The sequence below is a fragment of the Lepus europaeus genome, chromosome 16 (assembly GCF_033115175.1).
Source record: "Lepus europaeus isolate LE1 chromosome 16, mLepTim1.pri, whole genome shotgun sequence".
NCBI classification, from domain to species: Eukaryota; Metazoa; Chordata; class Mammalia; order Lagomorpha; family Leporidae; genus Lepus; species Lepus europaeus.
This window is the reverse complement of record NC_084842.1, coordinates 36,352,414-36,368,216: the sequence shown is the minus strand read 5'-3', so window position 1 is coordinate 36,368,216 and position 15,803 is coordinate 36,352,414. Positions and strand designations below refer to the sequence as shown.

Here is a 15,803-nt window from a genome sequence, read left to right as displayed (position 1 = left end):
AGAACCAAAGCCAAAGCAACGAGCCAAGTGACACCATGCATTACAGCTAAACCATAAACTCCTTTCCAATAAAACCTATTTCATAAATAAGAAGGAACAATTACAGCAAATGTGCAGACTTCAATAAGGGGACACAGGAGATAGGAAGAAGCAAGGTAGCATGATGCCTCCGAGGGAACACAATAAGACTCCAGAATTAGATCCTGAACTGAAAGAAATCTATGAAATTCCAGATATAAAATTCAAAATAATGATAGTAAGGAAACTTAATGCGAGGCATTAGAATACAGATAGATAGCTTAACAAAATGAGGAAATCAAAGATTGATTTTTATGGTTGTATGACAGTGGTCAATTTATTTAAACTTTTTAAGTCTCATTTCTGTATCTTAAAAATGTACTGTTTTGTGATTAAATGTGATAATGTTATAAAGTATTTGGCATAGTTCCCTACACTGGAAATCAGATATTATATTATTATCATTTCTATCTCAAACTTTTTTCTCTCTATCTTTCCTATTTCTATCTCTAACTTTTCCTATGCAGTTTAATTTATAGATCTAACATTTAATTTGTAGATCTAAGATTGATAATATCTAAAACATGGTAAGATTTATTTTTATTTTTATTTAATAAATGTGAATTTACAGAGTGCAACTTTTGTATTGTTGTGGCTCCCCCCCCCAACCTCCCTCCCTCCCGCGGCCCTCCCCTCTCCCATCCCGCCCTTCATCGAGTTTCATTTTCAATTACGGCAAGATATTTGTTTCATGCACAGGACTTTTATTGCAGAGTTTGCAGAGTTAAAGATACAGTTCTGATTAGTTATTTATTAAAGTTCTTGTAAATTTTTTTTCAATGACCATAAACAATAGGGTAATAGGAGATGTACCAGCTTTAAAATTGCACAGACTTTCCAAATCCTGGCTCTTTATCCTCCTGGTTATATAACTATAAGTTTATTAGCGTCTCTTTAAGTTGAGGTATGGTCTTTAATATGAGAATGATGAATATTTTGTAGACTTATCATGACAACTTTTAAATTATATATATATATTATATTTATATATATTTATATATACATATACATATACATATATATTTATACAAATTGCATGTATTTCATATATACAGATTTAGTACATATACACAGATTTAGTAACATAGTGATTTTCCCCACCCTACAGTCCTTACCACCCATGCTCCAATCCTTCTTTCTCCTCCCTGTCTTATTCCCACTCTTAATTTTTACAAAGATCTATTTTCAGTTTACTTAATACTCTTGAGGTTAACACTACACTAAATAAATAATTCAACAAATAGTATGTAGGGAAAAACACTTTTTCTCAACAGAAGAGACAAGGGCTGGACAATTTAAAGTTATAAACTACTAAGTAAATATTCTGCAACTGACTGGTTGTTACACATTAGTTTACTTCTATATTTTTCCCACTGAAGATGCCGACACTTTGAAGATAAGCAATCCTGAAAACTTACTAAAATGACTGAAAAGGTCTAAAACAAGGCATTCACTGAACAGACAATGAAATAGGAACAAGCCAAATGTACAAATCAGGTGAAACCTGAGCCTTGCTCTGGGGAAATGTGGAATTTTTCTGATTCGTACCACAGAACACTACTAAGACTCAGGAATTAGTGGGAACAGGTATTATGATATAAGCATGAAATAGAAAGGACAGGGTTTGTTAGACTCTGAGATGTAATTAGAACACTTCTTGCAGCACACAATAGCCACACACACACACACACACACACCCATAGACTCCACGACCCTGATAGAATTCTGAAGGTTGACCCTTTGCAGAGGGAAAAACTGAGGAGTCAGGATGGAAGGAATAGCTGGCTCGGGTAAAGGTGGGACAATCAGATAGAAAACACGGAATTAGATGAAAGTGTACATCTGAGGGTATTTCAAAAAGTTGGTGGAAAAATGAGTTAAAAACATAAGTTTATTTTTGTGCAAAAAAGTTTTGGGAACAATTTTTTCCATAAAACATGGAAAATACATGTTATGACAAAATCATGAATGGAGTTAATAATTTTTTTCACACCAAAATAGACTCATACTTTTAGTTTCACTTTTCCATCAGCTTTTTGAAGTATTCTTGTGTTCAATAATGACATCTAGGTTTCTTCTTCTAATCATGTTCAGGTAATAAAAATTAGACTGGTGCCTTCAAGGGAGAAGTTGGGAAGGTGCCTTCTCTAGGATTAAACTTCATCATGAGAAAAGTTCTAATGATATTAAAAGAAAGGTCATAGCCAGATGACCTTTAGCAAAGTCCACTACTCCATAGACATTTCTTTGGAAAGTCAGATATCCAGACATTTAACAAAAGTTTCCACAAACAAAAACAGAGGCAGAAAAAGAAGTTGGAGGGAAAAAGGAACTTGAAAGCAATGTTAATGCCAAGAAGAAAACCCCAAAAAGAAACAAAACCTTATTAATATTTAAAAGTGGTAAGAAAAAACATTTCATTCACTAAACCATAATAAGAAAAAGTACAGTCAGATTAAAAAAAGAGCTTTAGAAAATTAAAAATTATGGCAGCTGAAATGGAAATTTCATATGAGGATATGAAAATATAGTTGAAGCAATATTCCAGACGTTAGTATTGAAAAGTAAAGAAATAAAATATAGGCACGATGAGAAAGGTAAAACATGCATCCAGGAGGTGAAAAATTTTGGCCAAGAGGATTCTAAAAAGACAGAACACAGGGTATGGAAGGGAGGAAGTTATCAAAAAATCATTTTTAAAATTTTCCAGAGCTTAAACATATTACTAAAATGAAAGGAACTTAACAATTACCCAGCACACTGGATGAAGAAAGACCCATATTAAGTATTATGAAATTTCACAACACCTGAAAATAGAGAGAGGGTGAGAGAGAGAGATCTCACATGTAGCAAAGAATCATGTATTAGAATGGCATCAACCTAGGATTCTATATCCACTCAAAGTAGCACTCAATTATGAAGTAATAGGAGAGGTAATTTCAGACATGAAAACTTAAAAAAGAAACCTTTTATATATTCTTTCTTAGATAATTTCTGAGAAATCTAGGGAAGTTAAGGAGTAGTATCCAGGAAATGGGGAATCCAACACAGGATTATATGGCCAGTCATTTGCACCTACAGGTTCCATGTTCATGGATTAAACCAAAAGTGAATCAAAATGATTTCTAAAAATTGCATCTAATTATCATATACAGACTTTTTCTCATCGTAATTCCTTAATAAATGTATATGTGAATATAAAACAGCTATTTACAAAGCATATTCATTGTATTAAGCACTATGCATTAAACTATAGATGATTTAACGTTTATGAGAAGATGTGTATAGTTTATATGGAAATACTACATATACCACTTTATTTATTATTTTATTTGAAAGACAAAAAAACAGAGACAGACAGGTGGATGATTTCCATCTTCTGGGTCACTCTTCATGTGACACAACAGCCAGATCTGGGTCAGGCTACAACCAAAAGCCTGAAACTCAATCTGAGTCCCCCACATAGATAGCAGGGACCTAAGCACTCGAGCCATCACCTGATGCTTCCCCAGGGTACTCATCAGCAGGAAGCTGTAATTGAAAGTGCAGCGAGGACAAAACCCATAGCACCCTAATATGGGATACAGGTACCCAAGTGGTGTCTTAACTGCTGCACCAAAGGCCCACTCCCAACATACGCCATTTTAAATAAGGGATTTGAATATTCACAGGTTTTGGCATAGACAGGGGGTCTTAAAACCAATCCCCTGTAGATACTGAAGGAGGACTACATAAGGAAAACCTCAGATCAGTGAAGAAGGGTGATAAGGCAAGAATAGCTATGCATGTAGTCTAGACAGTAAGAAGCCTGGGTTTGAGGAGGGAAGGTTCTAGGTGTGCTCAAGAGGACAAAACATAGACACCTGATATATTTGAATGTGTTGTGGGAGATTTATGATTCTAGGAAATCAAAATAACTAAAGTTCAGACAATTTTTTAAGATTTATTTTATTTATTTGAAAGGTAGCATTAGAGAGAGACAGAAGGGAGAGAGAGAGAGAGCAGTCTTCTAGCTGTTGGTTCACTTCCCAAATGGCCACAATGGCCAGGGCCTGCCAGACTGAAGCCAGGAGCCAGGAGCTTCTTCCAGGTCTCCCATGTGGGTGCAGGGTCCCAAGTATTTGGACCATCTTCCATTACTTTCTCAGGTGCTTTACCAGGGAGCTGCATAGGTAATGGAGCAGATGGGACATGAACCAGTGCCTATATAGGATGCTTGCATCTCAGGTGGGGGCTTTACCTGCTTCACCACAACACCAGCCCCTAGACAATTATTTTTTTAAAATATTTACTTATCTATTTATTTTTAAGGCAGCATTACAGAGAGAGGGAAAGAGAGAGAGAGAAAAAGGTATATTCCATAAACTAGTTCACTCCCCAAATGGTCACAACAGCCATGGCTGGTCCAGGAAAATGACAGGAGTCTGTAACTCCATTTAGGATCTTCCACATGGATAAGCTGAGACAGTTATTAGCTTCAGAGGTGAATCAAAGTTGTACAAGAAAACCAATCTCATTAAACTGTGTCTCAGCTCATGAATTATATTTACAAATTCAGGATAACTTGAAAAGGAATACTGATACAAGTAAGGATTAAGACATAATTAAATCAGGAAAATGGTGACATTGAAAGTGGTACTTTTGTATGGGTGTGGAAGCAGGGAGGACATAAAAGAAAAAAATGTCATTTTCCCAGCAGGAAGTCAATAGGTACCTACCTAAAATTCAAAAATCTAGAAATAGAATTATACTAATGCTATTTAGGAACGTGAAGATCCAGGTACACAGAAAATTTGGGGAGCAGGAAGGAGGCTGCCTGGTAGGGATTGAGGTGTTGAACAATGCTATTTTTCAGTCTTAAGGAAACTTTTGACTTTGTATATTATAAAATACACAAAATGCATAAAAATAAAATATATATATATATAAATATTTTGTAAGAACTTCATCTTCAGTATAGCTCCTTCTCTCATTCCTATTCATGAGCAGTTATAGATTAAAGACAATAATGCACACTTTTTCTAATCAGTTTGTGTGACTATCTGGCAAAAGACACTGATTTTACTGATGTCAGTTTCCATTGAATTAGTTTCTAAAAACATTTTAATCCAGTGGTTCCAAGCTTTTCAAAGCTAAGAACAGCATGTTATATACCCATATTCCACTTGACTACTAGATTTGAAAATATTTTGTAGCTTTTTATCAATACTTTATTTTCCCATTTTGTTAAACTGTTCGAAAACTACAAACGAAAATTGCTGTTAATATTAGCATTCATTGTTATTAAGATTAGTTGATTTAATGCTGTTCCATCAACAAAGTAATAATATTTTACCTTTTAAAATGACTCATGTACCTTTTAAAATTTGTATTAACTGCAAGAGAGGAACATTTCCAACAAACAAATAGATGAGAACAAAAATGTAAGACAGCAAAAGGTGCATTGCAGGTCTGTCTAGGAATAGGGATCCTATTACCTTGGGATGACCAGTTAAGGGAGGTGACTTAAAACATAACTAGAAGGGGCCAGCACCATGGCTCACTTGGTTAATCCTCCGCCTGCGACGCCGGCATCCCATATGGGCACCAGGTTCTAGTCCTGGCTGCTGCTCTTCCAGTCCAGCTCTCTGCTGTGGCCCCAGAAGGCAGTGGAGGATGGCCCAGGTGATTGGGCCCCTGCACCCGCGTGGAAGACCAGGAGGAAGCACCTGGCTCCTGGCTTCACATTAGCGCAGTGTCAGCGCCCGCCTTAGCGGCCATTGGAGGGGGAGGGTGTGTGTGAACCAACAGAAGGAAGACCTTTCTCTCTGTCTCTTTCTCACTGTCTAACTCTATCTGTCAAATAAAAAAAAATTAAAAACATAACTAGAATAACAAGGAGGGAGCAGTCTCCTGGGGTTTGGGAAAAAAGAGTCCCAAGTAGAGGAATCTGGCAATTTGAAGCCCTTGGCAGGAAGAAGTTTGAAGGACAGAAGAGGTTAGTGCAATTCCAGTCAAGCCAACAAGGAGAGAAAGGCATGAGATAAAGTTAGAGGTGAAGGAAAGGACAAGATCATGGGTTTCTAGGTAAATAATCTGCACTGATTTATTAAAGACGTTTGGGAAGCTACTGAACAGTTCTAAGAATTTAGGTCATGCATTTGGGGTGGGAATACCTTATGCCTTGATATAACACAAGAAAATTTTTCCCTTCTCTTCCTTTCTTATTTTTTCCTCTCACTTTCTGTTTCTATATTAATAATAGAGAAGCCCCACAGAAACATAGTAGAAAATTAACAATATAGCCATTATCTACTTTCCATGATGACTTTTTCTCTTCTTGAGCCTTTAACCTTTCCCTGAGCTCATGTTCTAGGCACACATACCTAAATGAATTCCTTTTGCACCCTGGAAGCTCATCCTGGTGTCATCTTGGTTATGCTTCCCCAGGTCTTTCCAAGCATTGTGGAAACCTCTTCTACATCCACTTACATTGTAGAGTGACTCTACTTGCTTCTTTTTCATTGGTCAGAAGATGCTTCAACATTGAATAACAGGTTGCATTCTACAAGCATGTATGCTATTTTCTTAGGTCCTTTGAATATGGCACGATGCCTAATACACAGTAAACATGTAATAATTGTTTGACTGTTAAGAGGTCAGTTGACTTACAAGTGAGTAGCAGGACTGGGAGTAGAACTCCAGTCCTGATCTCTATATAGAATCCTAGAGAAAATTTCTGGCTCTTAGCTATTGGAGACTCATCACTTTCACAGACATTGCACACGTGCCAGTTTATGAGAAGCTGTATTACAGTTGCCATCAAGGCCATCCCTGGACTTGCATCCTTCATGGAGGCGTGATGTTTATCCCAGTATGCCATAGATCTATTGTCTTTTTCTATGTGCTCCATGAGGTGAAAAGCAATTGACGGCACTGCATATAGCTGAAAGAGGACATACCGAGCTATAATAAACATTTAAAAGATTGATTGCAAGTATGAGTTGACAAAATTCTGCAATTTTGATTTAGGTAAAAAGAATAGTGCATGCATGAATAACAGATATTTCTATTTGTGAAGGCCTAACAAGATCATAATTTTCCCATGGACAAATTGCTAAAATAACTTTGCCTTAAAGTAAAATCAATTTAGAGTAATTGAAAATCATTCAAAACGTCAATTACAGTTCTAAAAGGTGTAACAGTTATCTCTGATTTATGACGAACAGGCTAAAGAAGAAATCTGCTAAGCTCTGAGAATTTTGCTCTGATTACATGAAGGCAGGGAAAACAGCAAAATTAACTTCTACTTGGGCAAGGGTTAGTTTATTTTGTCAAAGTTAATATTCATGATGGTTTAGATTGGCCTCAACTTGAACAGGGTTAGCAGTGTTATTTTGCATTTTGCCAACCTCCCAGTAATGGGCAAATTCCACATGTAGATAATTATGTGTGGAAATGTAAGTGTGTGTATACTTATTGAGAAGTCTCATTAATTCATGCCAATTCTGTGCAAAGGAGTCTACACTAATAAAAAATTCTCTCAAAGCACTAGGCTGGTAAACGTCCCGCAAGAATTACTTTAATGACTAGATATGGTTGTACTATGTTCTTTATTGCTGCATTATATTCTTTTTTGCAATGGTTCCTAATGAGACCCTTGCCCTCTATTCAACCAACAAAATCTATGAAGGGTTCATCACAATATGGTAAACTTTAGAAAGTACCTGTTGAAATCCTATAAATTTGATATAATCAAATTAGTTTTAGTGAGGTGTTTTCTTTTTAGAAACAATTATGATACATACCCAAATTTATTCAATTAGCCCAGAGCTACTGATTAAGTATAACATGATAGGAACCTAGTTTCTAATTTCAAGAATATGATTTTATGGGTGAGAAGCTGAAAACACTTAAGAAAATATATTTTTTAAATCCAAAGATCTCCTTTCTCAGTCACTCACTACTTATGACATATTAATTTTGTTTTTCTTATTAAATTTCCAAAATCACATTTTCTTTTAACAGAATTCAATTTTATTATTAAAAATACAGTTTTTTTCTGTAATCCCCAAGTCAAAATGAGGCAATAAATATCTATGTTTTAATTTTTAGGCAGAACTTTATGAAATTTTAGCAAAATCATCATAAATAAGCGTTTGAGTCTTGAAAAAAGAAATAGGATAATTTCTGTGATTTATTTAATTTAAGATAATTGTGGAAGACTACTTATGTGCAATACTTAAGTTTTTTTGCTAGAATCTCTTCAGGGAAATTAATTTAAATATTTATAAGTCTAATTAATATCTGTGATTTTTACTGAAAATGAAAATGATGTATTTTATGTTTTCATTAGACAATTTAATTAAATGAATAAAGTTTATTATATTTTTATTTGATGATTTTTGTTCTTAAAAGGCAAGTTCTAAACAGTGATGATAAAATGATTCTTTTTATGAAGAATTTTTTTTAAATGGAACTTTTGTAGGGTAAAATCACACACTTCCTTGTGTTACAAAGAAAGCATCCTGTGTGTTATTTAGAGATCCTTTATCATGGAGGGTGGTCCAGTGGTAATTTACAAGGAAAAAAAAAGGGAGTGTACAAAAATTTAATTATTATTTGACCTCAAATAATTATATGCCACTAAGCTAATTAAAGAGCAAATTAACAATGTACCACTAATGGGCAGTCTGCTCCTTGTATGACTCATTCATCTTTCACAAAGAATAAGTGATTTGTATTAGAAAAGACTTTAAGGATGTTTTTTGGGATAACTATCGCTGTCATTGCTATGTTAAATCACAGGCCCAACCTTTGGATAAAAAGAGACAGGCTTATCACGAGCCAGGGAAACAGCAGCCCTGGCCTGATAGCTCTGACTCAAGGCCTTGTTTAAAAGCTATGAGTCAGTGCAGGGAAGCCAGGGAGCTCTGTTCTCCGTTCCCTCCAAACCAGCCATTCAGCCTCTAATGTTCAGGTTGCGTGCCTCATGCTGATTATTTCTGTGCAGTGCATCAGAGTCAGCCTTATTTTCTCCCAAGCATTCATCTTAATTTCCAAGTGAATGAAGGGGATTTCAGTGGTACCACTGTCCACAAAGCAGAGTTAATGTTTCAATTAAAAAAAAACAGCTGAAGAAACTGCTAGAAGAATGTGAATTCTAACACACAGGTTTCAAACATACCAGTGTGGATTGTATGGATGTTTGCCGTGAGTGTGCTTGTGCAGTTTGCGTGGTTTATTTTTATAGTGAGAATCAAAATATATACAAGTACACCCAGGGAGCCTCCCATTTATGTGAGTTGTAATTGGGAGGATGTTTTTATTTTCATTCTGTTCCTTTATATAACATATGACTTCTCTTATTCATTCCTCTCTTCTTATGAATAAACTATGGAGACTTATGCTTTTAAAAGTGGTTTCTTTATCCAACAACCTACAGTTTACAAAACAGGGTTGTAGCTTACTGGAAAACCATACCCTTGGTGACAGCTTTGCTACTCAGGGCCAATGTATTACTACCGTGCTTAGAAAGAAGACAAGTTGGAAATCCACATTTGTATGTGAATTCAGCTTTTAACGGTTGGTAACTACTATAAAAAAATTTAATCACTGTGTAGCTGTGCAAGCTGTTTCTGGCCCCCGTGCTGCCAATCTACAAGTTCTGATTTACATTTTAAAGTCCTAATGGCATCCTGTAGTCACTTTAGTTTTTTGAGAAATGATCCTCATTTTCTGTTTCCTCCCTATCAATAAAATGCTTTAAAATAAGTAATTTGAAGTTTGGATTAAATATAACCATCATAATTTTTATAAATAATTTATAAATTAGCTATTAATATTTTATACAAGAAAAGATGATTAATTACATAATATGCTTCAGTATCTGTAAACTGACAGAACTCACTCTCTTCCAAGTACAGATCTTGTGTTCTTTCTGTGCTATGAACTGAATTGTATCTTCCCATCCTTGTATTCATATCTTGAAGCCCTAACAACCAATGTGGCAACATTTGGAGATAGGGCCTTTCAGTACGTAATAGAGAAATGTCTTCTTATTCTGTTGTTTCATCCCACAAATGGCCGCTACAGCTGGTGCGCTGTGGCCATTGTGCTCCGCCGATCCAAAGCCAGGAGCCAGGGGCTTCCTCCTGGTCTCCTATGTGGGTGCAGGGGCCCAAGCACTTGGGCCATCCTCCACTGCCTTCCGGGGCCACAGCAGAGAGCTGGCCTGGAAGAGGGGCAACCAGGGCAGATCCGGGAGAGAGAGAGAGAGAGAGCTCTTCTATCTGCTGTTTCACTCACAAAATGGCATCAATGTCCAGAGCTCAGCTAATCTGGAGCCAGGAGCTTCTTCCGGGTCTGCCATATGGGTGCAGGGGCCCGAGGACTTGGACCAACCTCACTGCTTTCCCAGGTACATTAGCAAGGAGCTGGATTGGAAGTGGGGCAGCCAGAACTCAAATTGGCTATGGGACGCCGGCAACGCAGACCAGGGCTTTAGCCCTCTGTGCCACAGCACTGAACCCATTTTTTTTTTAAAAAAGAATCATGTGTTAACATGGAACTTTATTTTTTTCCTACTTCAAATATGAATAAAGTTTGTATTTAGATATAGTACTGTATTTAATTTCACCCAAAGATTATACTTTTTCCAATTTTATTTTCTAATTATTCATTTTAGCTTAGTTGTGAGTATCCCATTTAAAAATATTAAAACCAAATCTAGAACACACTATTATAAAAATAAAAATATAATTAAAAGTAAACATCAAAAATTGTGATTGATTTGACTATTCAATATTAACTGAATTGTTAGTTTATTATATATTATATGGAAAAGGAAATAGCCAATATGTTCCACAATATGAAATGCAGATAATAAAATTATATATATTACTTTGAATGAATTACAAGAAAATTTGTATGTTGATTAGAATTTGAATTTTAATGGTCAATTTCTTTCAATTTTTTAGAATAAATGAACAGTAATACAGATGAAAAATTATCTCATTTGAATCAACATTTGAGGCACAGAACTGGGTGAAGTGATTATACTACTATCAAATGTGAGACAAAAAAAGAATTAAATTAAAATATATCATCAATATAGTACTTTATATTCTCAAATATAAAAAATTGTTTATTTAGAAGAGTAAAAATGTGTTTGTTACCTAAATTTTAAAAATCCTATAAATGAAGTTTTATAATAAGGAAAGAGACCTTCATTTCTATGCTATCCAAATACAGGTTGTACTTACTATGTGTATATAAATGACATAAGGAAACTGGAAAGAGTTGGTAGGGAGAAAGGAGGAAAATGCCCCAATTTATAGCAGATGTTTAAAATGCACTTTGGGATACATTCATTATGGACATACACAATTAATCCTTCAGGGACTGCTGCTCACATCATGCTTGCTTACCTGTTCATTGGTTTACACCTGCATATTAGGCGTGCACCTGGTGGAAATGTGAGTGACTCCAAACACCAGCTTGTTAAATCTTTTTCTATAAATTTTCCTCTTTAAAATGTAGCAAAATAAATTCAGAAACAAAGAAATGCACCTACATAAACAAGTAGATCCCTCAAAAGCATAAGCTTTTCAGGACTTGACCAAACAGCACAGGTGGAAGGAGAGTTTAAAAGACCTTAGAGCACTATGAATGGTTTTCACAGTGTCACAATTACAGAAACACCTGGTTCTGCAAAGGGACTGATCCACTGGGAAAATTTTCCAGTGTTCAGTGGACCTCAGAATTACTTTCTCTTTTTCTTCCTTCCTTTCTTTCTTTCTTTCTTCCTTTCTTCCTTTTCTTTCTTTCTTTCTTTGTTCAAGAATCAGAAAAACACATAGGGAGATTGACATACAGAGAGCACCCATCCATGGGTCTACTCACCAAATGCCCACATTGGTCGAGACTGGGCTGGCCAGAAGCAGAAAGCCTGGAAATCAATCCAGCTCTCCTATGTGGGTGGCAGGGACCCAAGTGCTTCAGCCATCCCCTGTTCGCTCCCAGAGTTTGCACTAGCAGGAAGCTGGAATTGGGATCTAGACTCAGGATTTAAATTCAGGCATTCTGATGTGTGACATGTGTGTCTTAATCACTAGGCCAAATGCCCACCCCTCGAGGAGCTTTAAAACATAATAAATGGAGGCTGGTGCTGTGGCGCAGCAGGTTAATACCCTGGCCTGAAGCACCGGCATCCCATATGGGTGCCGGTTCTAGTCCCGGCTGCTCCTCTTCCAATCCAGCTCTCTGCTATGGCCTGGGATAGCACTAGGAGATGGCCCAAGTCCTTGGGTCACTGCACTCACGTGGGAGACCTGGAGGAAGATCCTGGCTCCTGGCTTCGGATTGGCACAGCTCCGACAGTTGCAGCCAATTGGGGAGTGAGCCAGAGGATGGAAGACCTCTCTCTGTCTCTGCCTCTCTCTGTCACTCTGTCTTTCAAATAAATAAAATCAATCTTAAAAAAAAAAAAAAAAACCCAACATAGCAAATGGAGGCTACATTCTGACACAGAGTTAAAAATATCTGAGATCCTTCTAACAAAGGTCTTTTTTTTAAAGATTCATTTTGTTTATTTCAAAGGCAGAGTTGCAGAGAGAGTAAGATAAAGAGAGAGAGATAGACAGAAAGAGAGAGAGAGAGAGAGACATCGACCATCCTGTGGTCTTTTCCCAAATAGCTGCAATGACTAGAGCTGGACTACACCAAAGCCAGGAGCTGGGAGCTTCATCCAGGTCTCCCATATGGGTGCAAGGGCCCAAGTATGTGGGCTGTCCTCTGCTGATTTCCTAGGAGCATTAGCAAGGATCTGGATTGGAAGTGCAGCAGCTGGCTCTGGAACCAACGCCCATATGGGACACTGGCATTGCAGACAGCGTCTTTACCCACTACTCCACAATGCCAGCCTCCAAAGGTCTTCTTGATAATTTCTTTTCTGTCCATCAAGTAAATCTTTCCTAGGTGTTTTTACTATACCTATTAGTAGCAGAACTCAAATCATTGAAATTTGCCTGATTTAGAGAACATATTGATATGTTGTTATTTGATGTGATTATTTAAGAAACTATTAGGCAAAATAATAAGCCAAGTTGTTTGGATAAGGAGGTGATATTTGTGCCTCTCTTTCTCTATTTAAGCTAGGTTAAGCAGCTCTGATCTAAGAATCTGAAATCTGATGTGCTTGAAAATCTGAAACTTTTTGAGAAATGACATGATAATCGATTTGGAAAATCCCACACCATGAAAGTCCATTTCATGAACAAAGCTAAATTATTGTATAAAATTACCTTCCAGCTATGTGTACAAGGTATAAATGAATCTTCTGTTTAGACTTGGTTCCATCCCCAAGATGTTTTATTACATATAAGCAAATAGTAAAACATTTCAAAAAGTCTAAGATGTGAAACACTTCTGGCCCCAAGTATTTTAGACAAGGATCCTCAATCTGTACCAAGTTTAGTACATTGTGAAAGCATACTGGTAGAAACCATATGTCCCATATTACCCTGGTGTCATGCCAGGTGTTCCTCATCATCTTTACTTCAATTATCTCTCACAAGTATATTTCACCAAGATATTATATCTTTCTGTTTGCTGCTTAATTCTACATGCAGTGTTTAGTTTGACAGCAGAGGTGAATGGCAAGAAATTTATAGAACATAATATTTATGTGCATGGGAAAATATTAAAATAGATCATTGATATTTTACAATCATAACACTAAGTTGCAGAGTTTTCGTAAATTGAGAAGTGATATAATCCTACAAATATTATCTGATTTCCAACTAAAGTCTTCATGGGATGGCTGCAAAATTCACTTTTGACTATTGTGACTTCCCATACAGGTGCACTCTCAGATGTAATATATAAAACTACAAGTACAATTTTGAATAAAAAATAAATAATTCTGGGTTTGTCTCTACCACTTCCCCTTTATTGACAGAAAAAAAAGGAATTGAATTCAATGTATTTCTATTGTTATTGTATAAAAATGAGAGAGGAATAAGTATTTACAAGAATAATATGGTCTCATATATACCAAATTATCTGCAGTGAGGCTTTTCTTTTCAAAGAGGTTGGATCACCTGGCAGATCTGATATGATATCAGAAGAGTAATTGTGCGCATATATTGGGTAGAGTCTCAAAAGTCATTATAAGGACTTCAGCTCTTACTTTTACTGAGAGAGGAAGACCTTGGAGACTTGCTACAGAGCAACATGATTGGCCTTAGTCTTTAATAGTTATGGGTTACTGTCCCTGCATAAGTGCCTGATCACTGTTTTGAGTCAGGGAGAGAAGAGAAAAAGGAAGAAGACCAATTGAAAGGCTACCACAATAATGCAGAAAGGATGACCAGTAGCTTGGATAAGGGCAGAAACAGAGGAAGTGGTAAGAAGTGACCAAATCAACTACATTTTAAAGGAGGGTTAGATTTGGAATAACAGATCAAGGGTGAGTTCAAGTTTTGTTGCTTGAAAAACTGCAAGGGTGAAGCTGATATTAACTGATACAACCTCATATCATACAATAATACTTGGGAAAATTATTTACTAATTATTTGTTATTTGGTCATAATTTAAAAGTTATAGATTTATTTGTATTTCTACACCATTATAAACAAAGCTGTGGTTAATATCTTTGGATACAATTATTTGAGCACACATGATTTTTCCATATGATATATTCCTTTGATCAGGTAAAAGGTGAATTTTAAGGCCCTTCATGCATATCACCAAACTGCTTTTCAGAATATTGCAATTACAACAGAATTTTGCAAGTACAATCAATATGTTAAAGTAAAAATATAACATACTTTTATCTTTTTTGGTAAATAATATATAAATTTTATTTATGGAATATTTAATAATAAAAGTAAAGGGGCAGGCATTTGGTGCAGTGGTTAAGACACCACTTAGCATGCTCACATGCGATGTAGACGTGCTTAGGTTGGAGTCTCAGCTCCACACCGATCCAGTTTCCTGCTAATGGGTACTCAGGAGGCAGCAGGTGATGGCAGAATTAGCTGGGTTCCTGCCACAGATGTGGATGACTTGGATTGAGTTTGGGGTTCCTGCCTTTGGCCTGGCTCAGTCCTGGCTGTTTTGGGCATTTGGGGAGTTAACCAGTGAATAGAAGATATCTGTCTGTCTCTCCTTTTCTGCCTTTGTCTCTCTGCTTTTCAAATAAAATGAAAATAAGTGAAAAAACAAAAAATAAAAAGAATATGATCACTCATAATTATTCATTCAGGGGCAGGATTTAATCCATCCTCATTCCTTTTTAGAAAAATAAATAGGGGCCGGTGCTGTGGTGTGGCTGGTAAGGCTGCCATCTGCAGTGCCGGCATCCCATAGGGCACCCGTTCTAGTCCCGGCTGCTCCACTTCTGATCCAGCTCTTTGCTATCTCCTGGGAAAGCAGTAGAAGATGGCCCAAGTCCTTGGGCCCCCACACTCACATGGGAGACCCAGAGGAAACTCCTGGTTCCTGGCTTTGGATCGGCACAGCTCCGGCCATTGCGGCCAATTGGGGAGTGAACCAGTGGATGGAAGACCTCTCTCTCTCTCTCTCTCTTTCTCCCTCTCTCTCTGCGTAACTCTCACTTTCAAGTAAAAATAAATAAATCTTTTAAAAAAAGAAAAATAGAGATACAAAGCTAAAAATTTTAAATACATTATTTTATTTCATTCTAATGGTAGCAAAATCATATATTTGGTAATGTCAGAATT

General features: G+C 36.5%; 1 pseudogene; it reads right to left on the bottom strand.

Annotated features, from left to right (window-relative positions):
• LOC133775066 (polyribonucleotide nucleotidyltransferase 1, mitochondrial-like) overlaps positions 1–15,803 on the bottom strand; it is a 144,022-nt pseudogene that overhangs the window by 57,469 nt on the left and 70,750 nt on the right.